This window comes from Phyllostomus discolor, chromosome 3 (genome assembly GCF_004126475.2).
Source record: "Phyllostomus discolor isolate MPI-MPIP mPhyDis1 chromosome 3, mPhyDis1.pri.v3, whole genome shotgun sequence".
NCBI classification, from domain to species: domain Eukaryota; kingdom Metazoa; phylum Chordata; class Mammalia; order Chiroptera; family Phyllostomidae; genus Phyllostomus; species Phyllostomus discolor.
Genome location: NC_040905.2, coordinates 83,049,869 through 83,065,573, shown reverse-complemented (window position 1 = coordinate 83,065,573; position 15,705 = coordinate 83,049,869). Strand labels below are relative to the sequence as shown.

General features: G+C 36.1%; 1 protein-coding gene across 2 annotated transcripts in view; it reads right to left on the bottom strand.

Annotated features, from left to right (window-relative positions):
- The window catches only part of LOC114511714 (serum response factor-binding protein 1-like), a 61,979-nt gene that overhangs the window by 16,532 nt on the left and 29,742 nt on the right, over window positions 1–15,705 (bottom strand). The gene's annotated exons all lie outside the window — the stretch shown is intronic.

Sequence of the window (15,705 nt, the reverse complement as noted above, 5' to 3'; positions counted from 1 at the left end):
ATTAAAACACATACACACACAAAGTAAGTAAAATCACTAACCATGTTTAGATGGTTATAAATTCATCACATACCCTTCTTCATGTTGAAGAGAATTTTACTTTGATATGCATTCCACTATGGGAATGATGGATCACTTTAAGATCATATATGAATGAAAATTTTCGAGACTTCAACCAAGATGGAGGCATAGGTAGATACACTGTGTCTCCTCACACAACCAAAAGGAGGATACCAACAAATTTTAAAACAAAAAGTAACCCGAATTGCCAGAAAATCAAATTGTATGAAATCCGACAACCAAGGAGTTAAAGAAGAAAAATTCATCTAGACTGTAGGAGGGCAGACTGGCAGCCAGGGTAGACAGGATGCCTGGGAAAGCAGTGGCTGGAGGACTGGGTGGGCGAGGCAGTGGCTGATGCACTAGGGATCCCACATTTGTGTGCAGATAAATGGGATTAACCAGAAGAAACAACTAGGGGGTAAGACCAACCATGCAACCCAGGGTTCCAGCACAGGGAAATAAAGCCTCAAAACCTCTGGCTGTAAAAACCTGTGGGGGTTGAGGTAGCAGCAGAAACTCCCAGTCTCACAGGAGAATCCGCTGGAGAGACCCACAAGGTCCTAGAATGTATGAAAACCTACCCACCTGGGAATCAGTATCAGAAGGGCCCATTTTGCTTGTGGGTAGTGGCAAAAGTGACTGAAAGCCAGCTGAGAGCTGAGCAAGAGCTGTTTCCTCTCTGACCCCTCCGCCACACACAGCCCCACAGCACAGCAAAGTGGATTGCCCTGCCCTAGTGAATACCTAAGGCTCCACCCCTTACAACATAACAGGTGCAATGAGGCAAAGAAATATGGCCTAAATAAAGGAACAGATTAAACTCCATAGAAACAACTAAGCAAAAGCAACCAAGAGATAACCAACCTATCAGCTTCAGGGTTCAAAACACTGGTAATCAGGATGCTCACAGAAAGGATTTAGTATGGCTGCAAAATAAAGGAAGAAGTGAAGGCTATACAAAGTGGAATAAAGAAAAATATAGAGGGAATCAAGAGTGAAGAGAAGGAAACCGGGATTCAAATCAATGATTTGGAACAGAAGGAAGAAATAAACATTCAACCAGAAGAGACTGAAGAAACAAGAATTCAAAACAATGAGGAGAGGCTCATTCCTGTCTCCAGGACATCTTTAAATGTTCCAACATCCGTATCATCATAGGGGTGCCAGAAGGAGAAGAGGAGTAGCAAGAAATTGAAAACTTATTTGAAAAACATAATGAAGGAAATAGACTTCTAGGAAATACAGAAAGCTCATAGAGTCCCAAAGAAGTTGGACCCCAGGAGGCATACCCCAAGGCACATCATAATTACATTACCCAAGACTGAAGAGAAGGAGAGAATATTAAAAGCAGCAAGAGAAAAGGAGACACTTACCTATAAAGGAGTTTCTGTAAGACTATCAGCTGATTTCTCAAAAGAAAGCCTGCAGGCAAGAAGGGACTGGAAAGAAGTATTCCAAGTCATGAAAGGCAAGGACCTACATCCACGATTACTCTATTCAGTAAAGCCATCATTTAGAATGGGAGGTCAGATAAAAGTGCTTCCCAGATAAGATCAAGTTAAAGGAGTTCATCATCACCAAGACCTTATTATATGAAATATTAAAGGGACTTATCTAAGAAAAAGTAGATCAAAACTATGAATAGTAAAACAACAACAAACACAACAATCAACAATTGAACATAAAAAAACAAAAAACGAACTAAGCAAACAAGTAGAACAGGAGCAGAATCAGAGAAATGGAGATCACATGGAGGGTTATGAGTGGGTAGGGGGAGGGAGAAGAATGGGGGAAAAGGTACAGGGAATAAGCAACATAATTTGTGGGTACAAAATAGACAGAGGGAGGTTAAGAATGGTATAGGAAATGAAGAAGCTAAAGAACTTACATGTACAACCCATGGAAATGAACTAAAAGGGTAGGAGGAATGCTCTTGGGAGGGGCTGTACAGGGCGGAGGGGGATAAAGAGGAGAAAAATGGGAGAGCTGTAACAGCATAATCAATAAAATATACTTGAAAAAAAGAATGAAAATTTCCTATATTAATAATTATCAGGTCACTTAATGTATATGCATATAAAGATAGACAGATAGATAATGAAAATGTACGCTGCTGGTTTTGAAGCTAGTGCCAAAGTCCACGAATCAAGCAATGCAGGTGGCTCTAAACGCTGAAAAAAAGGCAAGAAACTGATAATCCCCTAAGTCTCTAGAATGAATACAGCCCTGCTAACATCTTGATTTTAAGATTTCTGATCTCTAGAACTGTTAAGATAATAAATCTGTTGTTTTAAAACACTAAATTTGTGGTCATCTGTTACAGCAGCATTAGGGTACTACTATATTTTCTATTTCCTACCAATCTTCGTTTTATAAAATAACTCATTACACCACATTATTGGTACAAGTATCATGTGCTATAAATAATGCCCAGAATTAAATATTTACATTAAAACTATCAAAGTGAAATTTATATGCACCTAGCTGGCTTAGGCTTTCCTTATCGCAACACTCATACTTCAGTATTTTGGGGCCAGTTTGTCTAATGCCTTAGTGTAATTAAAAGGGACTATTACTGCCTAAAATACAGTTCTTAATAAAATTTTAAAATGGTATTTAAGAAGGAAGACTGTGTTGACAGAAATGTTGTGCCATAAATGAAATATCTGTTTAGTGCTATCATAGTAGATATTGAAGAACTCATAAATCAAATGGGTTTTTAGACAATGCAGAAACTGCAATAATAATATACTATTAAGTTATTCTTTCCACATGTATTGCCTTTCAGAATAAGATGCTTTTTGATGTGTTATCACAAATGAAGAGATGCCACAAATACCGGTATTCCCCTCAGAAGATAAGAGAAAATTTAATCCACAGCCTTTCTAAATCCTGAGTTTGCAGTGGAGTCTTTTGGGGAGGTTCATGCTAAACTGCCAGGATTTACAAATCATCTCTCTTAAATGCTCTAAATTCTAGATTTATATACATTCTAATTCAGGATGTCTAATATATTTTATGAGAAGAAGTTTTAAACAGCTGTTTCATTTTTCTTGGACTGAATTTAACAGTTTTAACAACAGGTTTTAATTTAAACACAAAATTTAAATTACTCATATTTGAAGAATACATTAACTACCCTTCAAATTGATGTTTACTAGAGCAAAATGTACCAGGATTTACTAGATCAGCAATTTAAACTGTAGAAGACACTGGGAAATGATTTAAAATCTTAAATAATTCACAATTTTCAAGGAATGCCTGGGATGGTAGGTAATTTCCTGGATTTGTGGTGGTGGTGGTACCTTACCTGACAATACACACACTTGCTTCATTATAAATGAAGGTTCCCCACAAGAGATTTGAAAAGCAAGTAAGACTGCAGGCTTTGTGGATAAAACTCCAAAAAGCCCTAATATAGGTAAAGTAGAGAACTCTGAAAGACAAATGATATTTAGAGTCTTGAACATTAAAGAGCTTTAACAATTTCAGCTTTCTGGCTATTTAGAAGTGGCAGTACACTCTAACCAGCTTGCTGGAAACAGTTCACCTTCAAGTGCAAGAGAAGGAAGCACGCCTGAACAAGGTCAGGCAATAAACCACCCAGTCAAAAGAAAAATGCCCCTGCAACTACAAAAAAAAGATCAGGGAATAATTTATGCTTTTATTCATCTTTATCTTTCATTTTCTTGATAGAAAAATGGAACAAAGAGCCTCAATGGTAAGAATGGTGTATTATTTAGCTTTGACTATTAGTTTCTAGTACAATGTCACATTTGTTGAACAAAATTGGACCAGAATGAAAAAATTTTAAATGCCTACTTCTGAATGAAAAAGAGAAAATCTAAAGAGGTCAGTTAAGTCTCTTTTCAATAGAGAAGTCAAATTCAGACTTCCCAAAGAATTATGAATTGCCAATGTGGCTTTGCTTTAGAGAATCAAATCGAACAGAATACTAGAAAAAACAGCCATGAGGACCACTAGGTGTTGCAAAGTACAGCACTTATTGTTCTAAAGTATTCTATATTACTATAACTTTTATTTATAATAGGAAAAGGTAAAACACTACTTAAGAACTCACTGAAACATAGATATTATATTGTGAATGGCTGGGAAACCACATTAACTAATAAACCAGGCAGTGTGAGCTAAAAATTAATGCTTTGCTCTTTCTGAGAAAGGATTTCATGACAACTGGAAAACTAAGATTCATTTTCAGACCCAGCAATAAACACTTTAAGATAAAAGCTATGTAAGTATCCCAAGGACATTTTATATATACTCAGTGTTGAAAGTCATTTGGTTCCCTCCTGCACCATACTTAAACACAGTTGAGAAGATATTAATTAGAAATGTGAAAGAAGAGCTCAGTACTTCTACAGTAATTTTACAGTATGCCACTTCTAGTGTATGGGGTTAATTCTAAGTAAAATGACTAACCAGGTAGGAACATGAAGATTTCTTTTATACAAAAATAATTCCAATACTTTTTTTCAGATAAAGTGTCAAATTTTAGAAAGGTTTTACTCTACTTTAAATTGAATATAACCATTTCAAACATTCTATAATTTCAAATGCAGAACAAAATGCACTATTTTATATATGGACTTGGAGAAAAACCAAACACCTAGATATACTTCAATTTATTAAAAATTTTTTTTGAAGATTTTTATATCAAAGAAATTTGAAATATGAAAAGTGGCCACACACACAAAAAAAAGATAGTAGAAACACAAATAAAACTATTCTCAATTGGAAAACCATGGATCAAGGATAAATAATGGGAAGATGAAGGTACCAGAGTTATTTAAGGGGCACTAAATATAGAATACTGCACTAAAGAACTTTCAAGTGTGTTTAAGAGAGACTCACACTAAAGTAGAAAAGTAAAATGAGCATTTTACTCAATTTTACAAAAATGGTGCATAGGTTTTTCATTTAAAACTGTTTAATTTTACCACCAATGCAAAGGAAATTAAAAATATTAGTAATTGCTAATCAAATGTTAACTGAACTTAGCTTCTGAAACTGGGCTTAATTAGGTAGTTTCCTTAGATTTCCTCAAAATGACTCAAGTCTGGAAATTCTTAATCTTTCCACTTGGGAACTTATTCATTAGTGAGCAGGACTCTGTGTTGACTTGTTTAAGACACATTTTATTTTTACACATTCAATCCCGTTCTTATTTTCTAGCATCAGTATTAACTTGTTTTTTTTTTTTAAATTTAACCTTTCAAATAGAAATATCCAAACCATCTTAAAAACCAACAAAAGCACTCAATTTTTTACAATATATATTAAGTTACTAATCCATCTGCAAAACATTAGAATTATAAGGAATTTCAGTATCATGTAATTCTACACTTATGCAGAAGAGTTAACTCAGCAGGCCTGTGTTGCTCAAATTCTGCACATACTGGAAAAGGCCTATCTTCAGGACTGGTCCTTAGCCAGCTTCTGGGAAATGAGCTCTGAGCCCTTGGGCCAGAGGGTTCTAATTTAATCAGATAGTTTATGCTCACAGTGTGATTTCTGATGACCACTTGTTTTTTTCTGGAAGGCTGGAGAATGAGTAGTGGAGGTCAGTCATGTGGGTGATTCACACCTGTATGACTGGCTCCAAATAAAAACCCTGGAAACCAAGGTTCAAATGGGCTTCCCTGGTTAGCAACACCTTGCAAGTGGGAGAGGACACCTACAGGCTTATGCCTGGCTTCTTTAGGACTTCCCCATGTGCTTTTTCCTTTTGCTGATTTTAATTTTTTTCCTTGAATGGTTATAAGCTCTTACTGTAAGTAGAAACTTTTTTCTTCATTTTTTTAAATGCTATGAATCCTTCTGGTATGCTTCAGGGTTATCTCAGGAATCCCTGACTCATTCAGTTTTGGAAGAGGAAATGATGACCCAAGAAAAAGTGTTTAAGAGACTCACTCAACATACTACATGAGGGCTAGGACTAGAATCCCCACATTTTGTTTTTTTGCCATATCCTGTTGTCAGTACTGGTAATAAATTACAAACTGTTTTAATTTCTTCCCAATCACATTAAAGTAACATTGTTCAAATTTCCTACATTAAAAGTAGTCATCCACAAATAACCAGATCCATCAGAACACTCCAGTTCTCTTACTCTCCACTGCCAGATTCTAATGCTTTGCCTGTTTTCAAAAGAGCACACATTTAATTGGAATTACATAATCCCAATTTTGGTTATTTGGCCACCTCCTGGTCTTTCTTCTCTCCAAAGGCTTTTGTTTGAACAATCAAATACAGTAGCCCCTTTTATCCAATGAAGATATATTTCAAACAAATGATCTATGAATACCTAAAACCATGGATAGTACCAAACTGTACATATAAACTATGTTTTTTCTTATATATACATACATATATACATACATACCTATGATAAAGGTTAATTTATATATAAGGCACAGTAAGAGATTAACAACTGGAGTACAACAATGCTAAAATTGAACAATTATAATATACTGTAATAAAAGTTATGTAAAAATCGTCTCTCTGTCTCAAAATATCTTACTGTACTTTATGCACCTTTTCACTTAAAGGAAGCACTTTATGGCTTCTTTTTGGAGTGTCTGAACTGCCAGCATCACTACTCTTTGGGGTCATTATTAAGTAAAATAAGGATGACATTAACACAAGCACTGTGATATGATAACAGTAGATCTGATAATCCAGATGGCTATTAGGTGACTAACAGGCAGGTAGCATATACAATGTGTATACAATGTGGATACGATGGACAAAGAGATGATTCACATCATGGGTGGGGCACAACAAGACAATGTGGAATTTCTCCACGTTACTCATAAGGGTGCCCAACTTAAAACTTCTTAATTGTTTATTTCTGGAATTTTCCACTTAACGTTTTTAGACTGCAACTGACAGCATATAACAGAAGCCCCAGAGAGAGACGCTGTGGATGAGGAAAGACTACCGTACACTGACTCATTACTCTATCACAGCAGTGCTGTCTCTGCTTCAGCAGGGAAAAGTATGTTTGCTATCAAACTATTTACACCAGGCTATGGGGAAGAACACTGTATCACAACAAAAAGTAACTTGGAGGCAGTAACCATGCAGACATTTTAAATTCCAAGAGGCACTCATTAAAGTTGGGCTTTTTAAAAAAGATTTTATTTATTTATTACTTTGAGAGAGAAGGGAAGAGAGGGTGAAAGAAAAGGAGTGAAACATCAATGTATGGTTGCCTCTAGCACACCCCATACTGGGGACCTGGCCTGACACCCAAGATGTACCCTGACTGGGAATCGAACCGGCAATGCTTTGGTTCGCAGGCTCGAGCTCAGTTCCCTGAGGCACACCAGCCAGGACTCAAGGTTGGGCTTTTAACTGAGTAAAATATAAAATGTGTTTGTATTTTCCAAAAGGCAATTAAAACTGAAATATGATGTTTATATTATGAGAGGTTAATTCCCAATACAAAGAATTATAAGGTGCCAGGAAGAGTCTAGATTCTTGGAGGGTTTTTTTTTTCTTGGGAGGGGGGGTGCGGGGGAGGGTCTATTTAAAAGTGAAGCAAGAAATGCACTTCTCTGAAATAAAGAATCTGAAATAATTTATGAGAGAGCTACCGACATCCAAATCTTCATGCTGTTCCACAGATGGGAATCTCATTATGGTTTCTTTCAGTGACAATAAAAAACTTATTTCCTAAATATTGTTCTACTGTTTATTAAATACACCTCTACTGGATGGAATTTAATAGGTTATATACTCTCTCATTACATCACCAAAGAATTTTTCAAAAAAAAATCTTGGTCTTCCTCCTTCACTTACTCCTGTGTTCACTATTGAAATTAATGGCACCTGCAGCCTCTGCTGCTCACGTTAGACAGGTCAGGCATCTGACACAGCAGACCTCTCTGACATGCTTCTGTTCCGCTCCCATCCCTTTTTGCTTTCTCTGCTGTAGTGCCTGTTGAGTTTGGTCCCCTCCTTTGGGCTACCATCATTCTACTCATGGGCTCAGGACTTCATTATGGATTGTGTGGATTATAACTGCCTGACTAGTTTTCCTGCTTTCAGGACCAGTAACATCAAGGCCTATTATATGTCACTGTCCTATGTAAATAATGAAATCACTTTCTGTCTGATGTTCAAATCCTTTCATTACCTAGCTTCAATGCATTTCTTTGCTCTAATATTATAATACACTTCTTTGAGGGGTTCTCACATGCCATCTATTCAGTTTTACATAGAGTTTCCTGAGTAAATTTTCTATTTTCCAACCTCAGTATCTTTGGTCAACTGTCTGCTTTAAAAAATGTTTACTTGTGAAATGCCTTTCTCTAATTGGCCACCTACCTTTCTCACTCCGCTCCCCACTCAATCAAAATCTATCAAAATTTCAACTCTTGTTTGCTAAACACCACTAAAATGAGAGAGAACGCCTTAGAAAAAATCGGCTGATTACAGATCTGAGGTAGCAAAAGTATAAGCCCTGAAATACTTTATGACAGAAAAGGAAGGACCACTGAGGATCTCTCATATAAACTACCTTTGAAGGGATAGAACTGGTCAAATTTGGGTGTGATAAAAGAATAATGGCAATGACCATATAATCTGTTACTCAAATGAGACCCCATCTGAAAACGCAATGAGGCAGCACAAAAATTATGCTGGGACCAAGTTGTGAATACCACCAGGAGAGTCGCAGGAAAATGTGGTCATAGGGTCACCCTAATTATAACACTTGTCAGTTCCTTCTATATCCAAATGCTCCTTATTTTTGCTTAAACCCACTTTAAGCAGACTCCTGGTGCAATTACTCCAACCAATGTCATTCTTGTAAAAGTGACTAACAATTTCCATGTTGCTAAATCTCAGTGCTCCTCTTACTCAACATAGCAGCAGCATCTGAAGCCTGTACTACAAGAAGCCTGCCCTCCAGGAGATAATTCCTTGGCCATTCATCACCTTTCAACAAGTTAATTCCTTCTTTCTTTTTGATATACTTTCTTTGTATGACTTTCAGGATCCATACTCTTGGTTTTTCTACCTTAGCCTCCTTTTCTAGTTCTTCCTCTTCTCCTAGCTGAAGAGTGGACCAGGATTCTGTCCTTGGTACTCTTCACCATCTTCATCTTATATTACCTTAGTGATTTTATCTTGTCTCATGACTTTAAATACCATGCACAAGTTAACAACTACCCAAAGTCTCTGATCTGTGGCCCAATACTGTCTTCTGCACTCTTATTAAACTACTTCATATCATCACTCCTAATCCTTCCTACTCTGCTCTAATTTTCCATAGCATATCATCTACTAACATACTACATAACTATTTATTATGTTGTCTTCCCCAACTCCCCCCAAAAATAGTTACAAAAGGTCAGAACACTTTGTCCATTTTGTTTCACAGGTATATTCCAAGTGCCTAGAAAAGTTCATGGCATTCTGAAATGTTCAAAAATACTTGTTGAAAGAATGGACACTGAAGTTGTTTTTACTTGTTAAGTATTACAAATTGCTAAAGTTAGTATCTCAGTTATCTCAATATTGGGTACAGCATAAGCTAGACCTACCAGTAACACTACCACTGTTAAAGAACTATAAATTACATAACTATGTCTTCCACTCAGATTTATTATTTTTTAGTATGAGTTAAAAAAAATCTTTAATCTTGTCCATGTTGAGATATGAATCTAAATCACTATCATATCTAATACAGAACTTCATGTAGTGAAAACTAGTAAAATAATCTAAATTGTTTTTGTATTTTTTAATTCTACAAGTATTTCCTTTACAACTTTTCTAAAACAAAAATAAAGCAATATAAATTTCAATCTCCTCTCCTACAACTTGTGAAGTTATATTCACCTTTTAAGATTCAGTTTCATGCCATAGGAAGCCTTCCATGAATCCTCAAAGAAATACTAAGTGGCCCTCCTCCAGTAACATATCAGCATTTTATACACTGTACTCAAATTCCCTCATTCATAGGTCCATCTCATTCACTAGACTCTAAGCTTCTCAACAAAACATATTAATTTCTTTTTTAAAAATTTTATTGTTCCTGGCTGGTGTAGCTCAGTGGATTGAGCGCGGGCTGGGAACTAAAGTGTCCCAGGTTCGATTCCCCGCCAGGGTACATTCCTGGGTTGCAGGCCATAACCCCCAGCAACCGCACATTGATGTGTGTGTGTGTCTGTCTGTCTGTCTGTCTGTCTCTCTCTCTCTCCCTCTCTCCCTCCCTCCCTCCCTCCCTCTCTCTCTCTCCCCCCTTCCCTTCCCTCCCTAAAAAATAAATAAATAAATAAAATCTTTAAAAAAAAATTTTATTGTTCAAGTAGTTTTCTGCCTTTCCTCCCCACCTTTCCCCTCGTCTCCCCCCACCCCACCCCAGCCACCCCTACCTCCCTTCTCTGATTCTATCCCCCCTTGGTTTTGTCCTTTATAATTGTTCCTGAAAACCCTTTCCCCCTTTCCCTCTATTATCCCCTCCCACCTCCCCTCTGGTTGTATTTTGCTTGCTTGTTTTGTTGATTAGGTTTCACTTAAAGGTGAGATCATATGGTATTTGTCTTTCACTGCCTGGCTTATTTCACTTAGCATAATCCTCTCCAATTTCTATAAACTAGCAGAAGAATTGGTAAACAAAGTACAGACCTAATATTTTTTTGTTGAGCTGAAATAAAGTGCTTTTGTTGCAAGTTGGTTCTGAGACAAAATGATAAAAGTATGTGAACTTTTATGGCAAAGTACAGGACCAAACAACATCGGGTAAAAGTTTTGTTTTATGAGCCACAGAATGCCTAAAATACAATGCAACGTGGACTATGATGATGGACCAGGGGACACAGCAGGCTTCCAAAAGGCCTGTGTTCAGGATTTCTCTGTACTGAATAGTTGGGGTATAACTTTTCAAAATGGTTTTGAAGGCAATGGCTATCACCACACTTCATCTATGCCATTTACATAGAGTAGAAGACTACAGAGATTCAAAATCTTTCTAAAAATTATTTAAAGAGTGCTATGCTAAGGACATTGCACATTCAGTGGTACAAAAACAGTATCAACCCAACTTCTTAAAATTTTGGGGAAATGATGGAAGTAGCTTTTCTCTCTTTGCTTTTATAATTATACCCTTCTACATCTTAGAAGTCATGAACACATTGCTAATTTTCCTTCAAAAAATTCATTACAGATGACCCTTGAACAATAGGTTTGAACTGCATGGGTCCACCTATAAGCATTTCTTTTTTCAATAAATATATGAGGGGGGGGGGGCAAACTCCAGAATTTATTTATAAAAGATTATATATTTATTCTTACATATTTAAACTTGAGTCACCTGAAAAGTACTCTCAATTTGATGCAATACACACAATGATGCATTTTTTCCCATTGTTCACAACAGTTTTTGGACTCATCGATTTTGACGCCTTTTAGTGCTTGTGCGGCTTTTATTTCACCTCTTCCACATCGGCAGAACATTTTTCATCCAGGAAAACAAACAAAACAGAAGTCACTTGGGATGGGATCAGGTGAATAGAGATGATGGGGTATGAAGGTCATGCCATTTTTGGTTAAAAACTGCTGAACATGCAGCACAGTGTGCACAGGTGTGCTCATAAATCACCCATCATGAAATGGGCAAATGCACTGAGTCTTCAAAAAAAAATTCACTAAAGCCGAATGCAGTCTCTCACAACAATGCCAGCTGGTGCACTGACACAGGTGGGCTGTTAGAACACTCACACAGTGGGGGAAGCCTGTACTATAAGGAGCCCGCCCTACAGGAGATAATCTGGTTTTTTTTGGCGGGTCTCCCTTCATATAGGCAGCCCTTCCATATCTCAGAGTTCTGCATTCACAGATTCAATCAACCATGTATCAAAATAGATTTAGAGCCTGGAATCCACAAATGCAGAGGAACAACTGTATGTGTTGCTCTGCACCATTTTATATATATATCAAACTTAAGCATCTATGAATTGTGGTATCCATGGAAGGTCCTAGAACCAATCAGAGGGACAGGTGTAGTTAAGTTTTGGGGACAGTTATAAGTTTCACCTGGACTTTTCAACTGGGTCAAGAGTTGGAGCCCCTAACCCCATATTATTAAAGAGTCAACTGTATTTAAAATTCAAGTTTTTAAACCTCAAATGAAAACTAAATAACAAACTCTCAAGCATTATCATTAAATGGTAGATAAGGAAAAACAACTGCCCTGAATGGGGTGGCCCAGATGGTTGGATCACAGTTCAGTACACCAAAAGCTTACAGGTTTGATCCCAGCTTGGGAGGCAACTCCCTGGTGTTTCTCTCTCCCCACCACCCCTTCTTTTCTCTCTAAAATCAATAAACATATCTTCGGGAATTGGTCCCCAACCTTTTTAGCACCAGGGACTGGTTTCGTGGAAGATAAGTTTTCCACAGACGGGGGTCGGGGGAGACAGGAGGTGGAGCTCAAGTGGTAATGTGAGCTGTATCTGTGGATAGGAAGAAGGGAGGTTGGGGACCCCGTCCTCGGGTGAAGATTAAAAAAAAGAAACAACAAAAAAAAAACCTCATAAATGATACAACTTTATCTTCACTTCGATCAGCAACATTTAATAGTACTGTTCTGTAATCTCTTTAAAATCTATCTATAATAGCTTTTAATATGTTAAATGTTACTAAAGAGCCTTCTACAGTGTAGAATAGCAGCTACTGTATAAAAAGACAAATAACCAAAAAGAGTAGAGTTTATAACATGCAAATGACCTCACATCATAACACAAAGGATACAAAACAGTAGACTATTAATGCATGAAGATGAAAGAAGCAGGGTTATTTAGTGCTGTAGTTTTCAACAGTGGGAATAACAAATAGATACCCCAAATACTGGGGTCCTTTCTCAATTTGCACAAACCTCCCACCTGTATAATATTTATCACCAGATATGAATCCTCATGCATCTATCCCTGCCCCAGCCCCACAAAAACATTGTTTTAGAGGTTATAAAGGCTTTAATGATGATTCATTCTGGCTTTGTAAGAGTACGTGTGAGGTGATGATGACTGCTATTCTGTTATCAGAGAAAGCTAGAGAAATTTAAAAACAGGAATGCACAAAGTATGTGTGGGGAATATGAAGCTGACTGTAGCATGTAGACAGACATGGGGATGAGAGAAAAAGTTGGTCAGGATGAGAGGAACCAAATGATGAAATAGCTTTCAATAGCCACGAGGAGACCCCATCTGGTACATAATAGGAAGTTAATTTAGGTTCTTAAACGAAAGAGTAATATATAAAACAAAGCAGGTTTACTATTAGGAAATTTTACTAGTGTCAGGTTTTGCTGGCAGCCAGTTAAAGAATTACTAAATGTCTACAAACAGTACTGTCTCACTTTAGTTCCAAGTTGACTTTCATGTTTAAAATTGAATCTTCATATTCTAAAAACTAAACTGAAATGCATCTTTCAACTATAAATTATTTTTACCAACATATGAAAATAATTACTGATGTGAAAATTATAATTTCAGTGAGCAAAGACTAAAAAGATTTGCATTACATTTAAAAGTTGATATTAACAAAGCATAAACATTATCAAATAATTTAGTCAAATGAAGCACAAAACCTTCTTGGCATTGTATAGTCCCACCTCTCTCAGCAGAAATACCTTTTAGAAAATAAAACAAAAATAGTTTAACTCAAGTGATTAAACACGATCCCATTTTTAAATGCCAAACAAAAATATTTGAATTGTTCTTGGAACAACAAAAGTACCCATTTCTGAACCTTCAAGGGGGCAAGCAGAGACAATGAGATGCAGCAATTACATCAGCCTGAAGATTCTACTTAAAGCACTTCTGCAATTCTAAGGAATAAGTCAAAGTAGACAGATTTTTTTCATTTTAGAGATTCTCTTCTAACAAAATGCCGGGCCTTGGAGAGAAAAATTTACTATTTTTGAAATGGAATCTAAACATTTGTTTTAAAGCGCTTAATTTTGTGAATATACAGAGAGTAAATACAATACTTAAAACCATTTTTGTCTTCTCACTAACATGTTAAGAATAAAACATTTAGATGAAGGGACATCCATATAGTTATCTTTTTATCATTCAGTACATCACATAAAAAGGACAAATTACACCTTCATATGAATATGTTATATTTACCTTTTTACTCCTAAATTTAAAAAAAAAATTTATCTACATATCTGCTAGTTTTCCTTGCCCAACCAAAAAGAGTTAAAGAAAACAAACAAACAAAACCTTAAAACCTCAAACTTAATAAACAATTACATAAGGCCAGAGAACATTTTTTCCCCTTCAGTGTTACCAAGGAAATTCATCAAAAGCCCTTAGGAAAATTATACTAGGTGACTGAGGCAGTCTTTCCCTATAATACTGGAATTATGACTAAGATTTAGGGGTGTGCTACAAGGGACTTAGGAATGTGTTACAAGAGAGTGGTTTTTAACTATAAAAATAAAGGACAATCTTTCAAAATCTCAAGGAAGTCAAACTATTTGTTACTACAAGGTCTAATTCCTTTAAAGCACAGTATTTTGTCTAGAACTTGAAGTTTCCAGTAACCTTTTTCAAGGACACATATAATAGTAAAACCTATACTTGTTTCTTACTTATATTTCCATGTGTTAATAGCTTAAAGAGCCTATCTCAATTAATACTAGAATCATGTTATATTCAAATTTGTTTAAAATATTATGGCAAATTAAGCAAGGAATAAATATTTAGAAACCTAATCATTGCTACTAATTCATGGTTCCTAGGGAACTGATTTTTTTTAGCTACCAGATATTATTCCTAAATGTTAAATGCATACATAAAATTCTTTATGGATAGACCAGGTACTCTACATATTTACGAAGGCCCAACTCTACTAATTATGGCAATAAATCCAATTTTGCCCCCAAAAGGCAATGATGATAATTCATTTCATGAATTATTTTGACTTTTCAATTAGCAGTGGTCATTAAAATTATAATACAAAAGCACATTTCTTTATAACACCTAATTATTTTTGATAATATTGTGCACTTAATACTTAAAGTAAGAGGTCAGGTTAGTAGTGTTAAGAACATGGGCCACTGATTCAGATAGATTTGTACTGAATTCTGGATTTGCCAAGCTCTAGTAGAATAACTTTAGGCAAAGCAATTAATCCATAAATCCCCAGTTTCCACATCAGTAAAATGAGCCTAACTAGAAGCCTTGAAGATCTACTGTGAAGAGAGATCACAAATAATACAGTGTGGGCAAAAGTAGGTTTACAGTTGTGAGTATACAAAACAGTTTATTCTTGTATTATTATTATTCTATTATTTTCCATGTGAACTGTAAACCTCCTTTTGCCAATCCCTGTATATGTATGCTGTAGCAGAGAGCCTGAGAGAGTAAGAACTCAATAATAACTAATTATTAAATTGTTTATTAACAGTGCTTACATCTGAAGTTGAGCTTCTAGTGCTGTAAATAACATACAGGACTGAGATGTGAGCTGTTGCATAAAACAGCATCCTTGCTATCTTACTAAGATTCAATTAAAGACCATGAAGGAAATCATATTGATTTGGTAAATCACTAATATTAATATGTTTATTAAACTGTCACTTTTTCCAGGAAACCTCCCCTGATT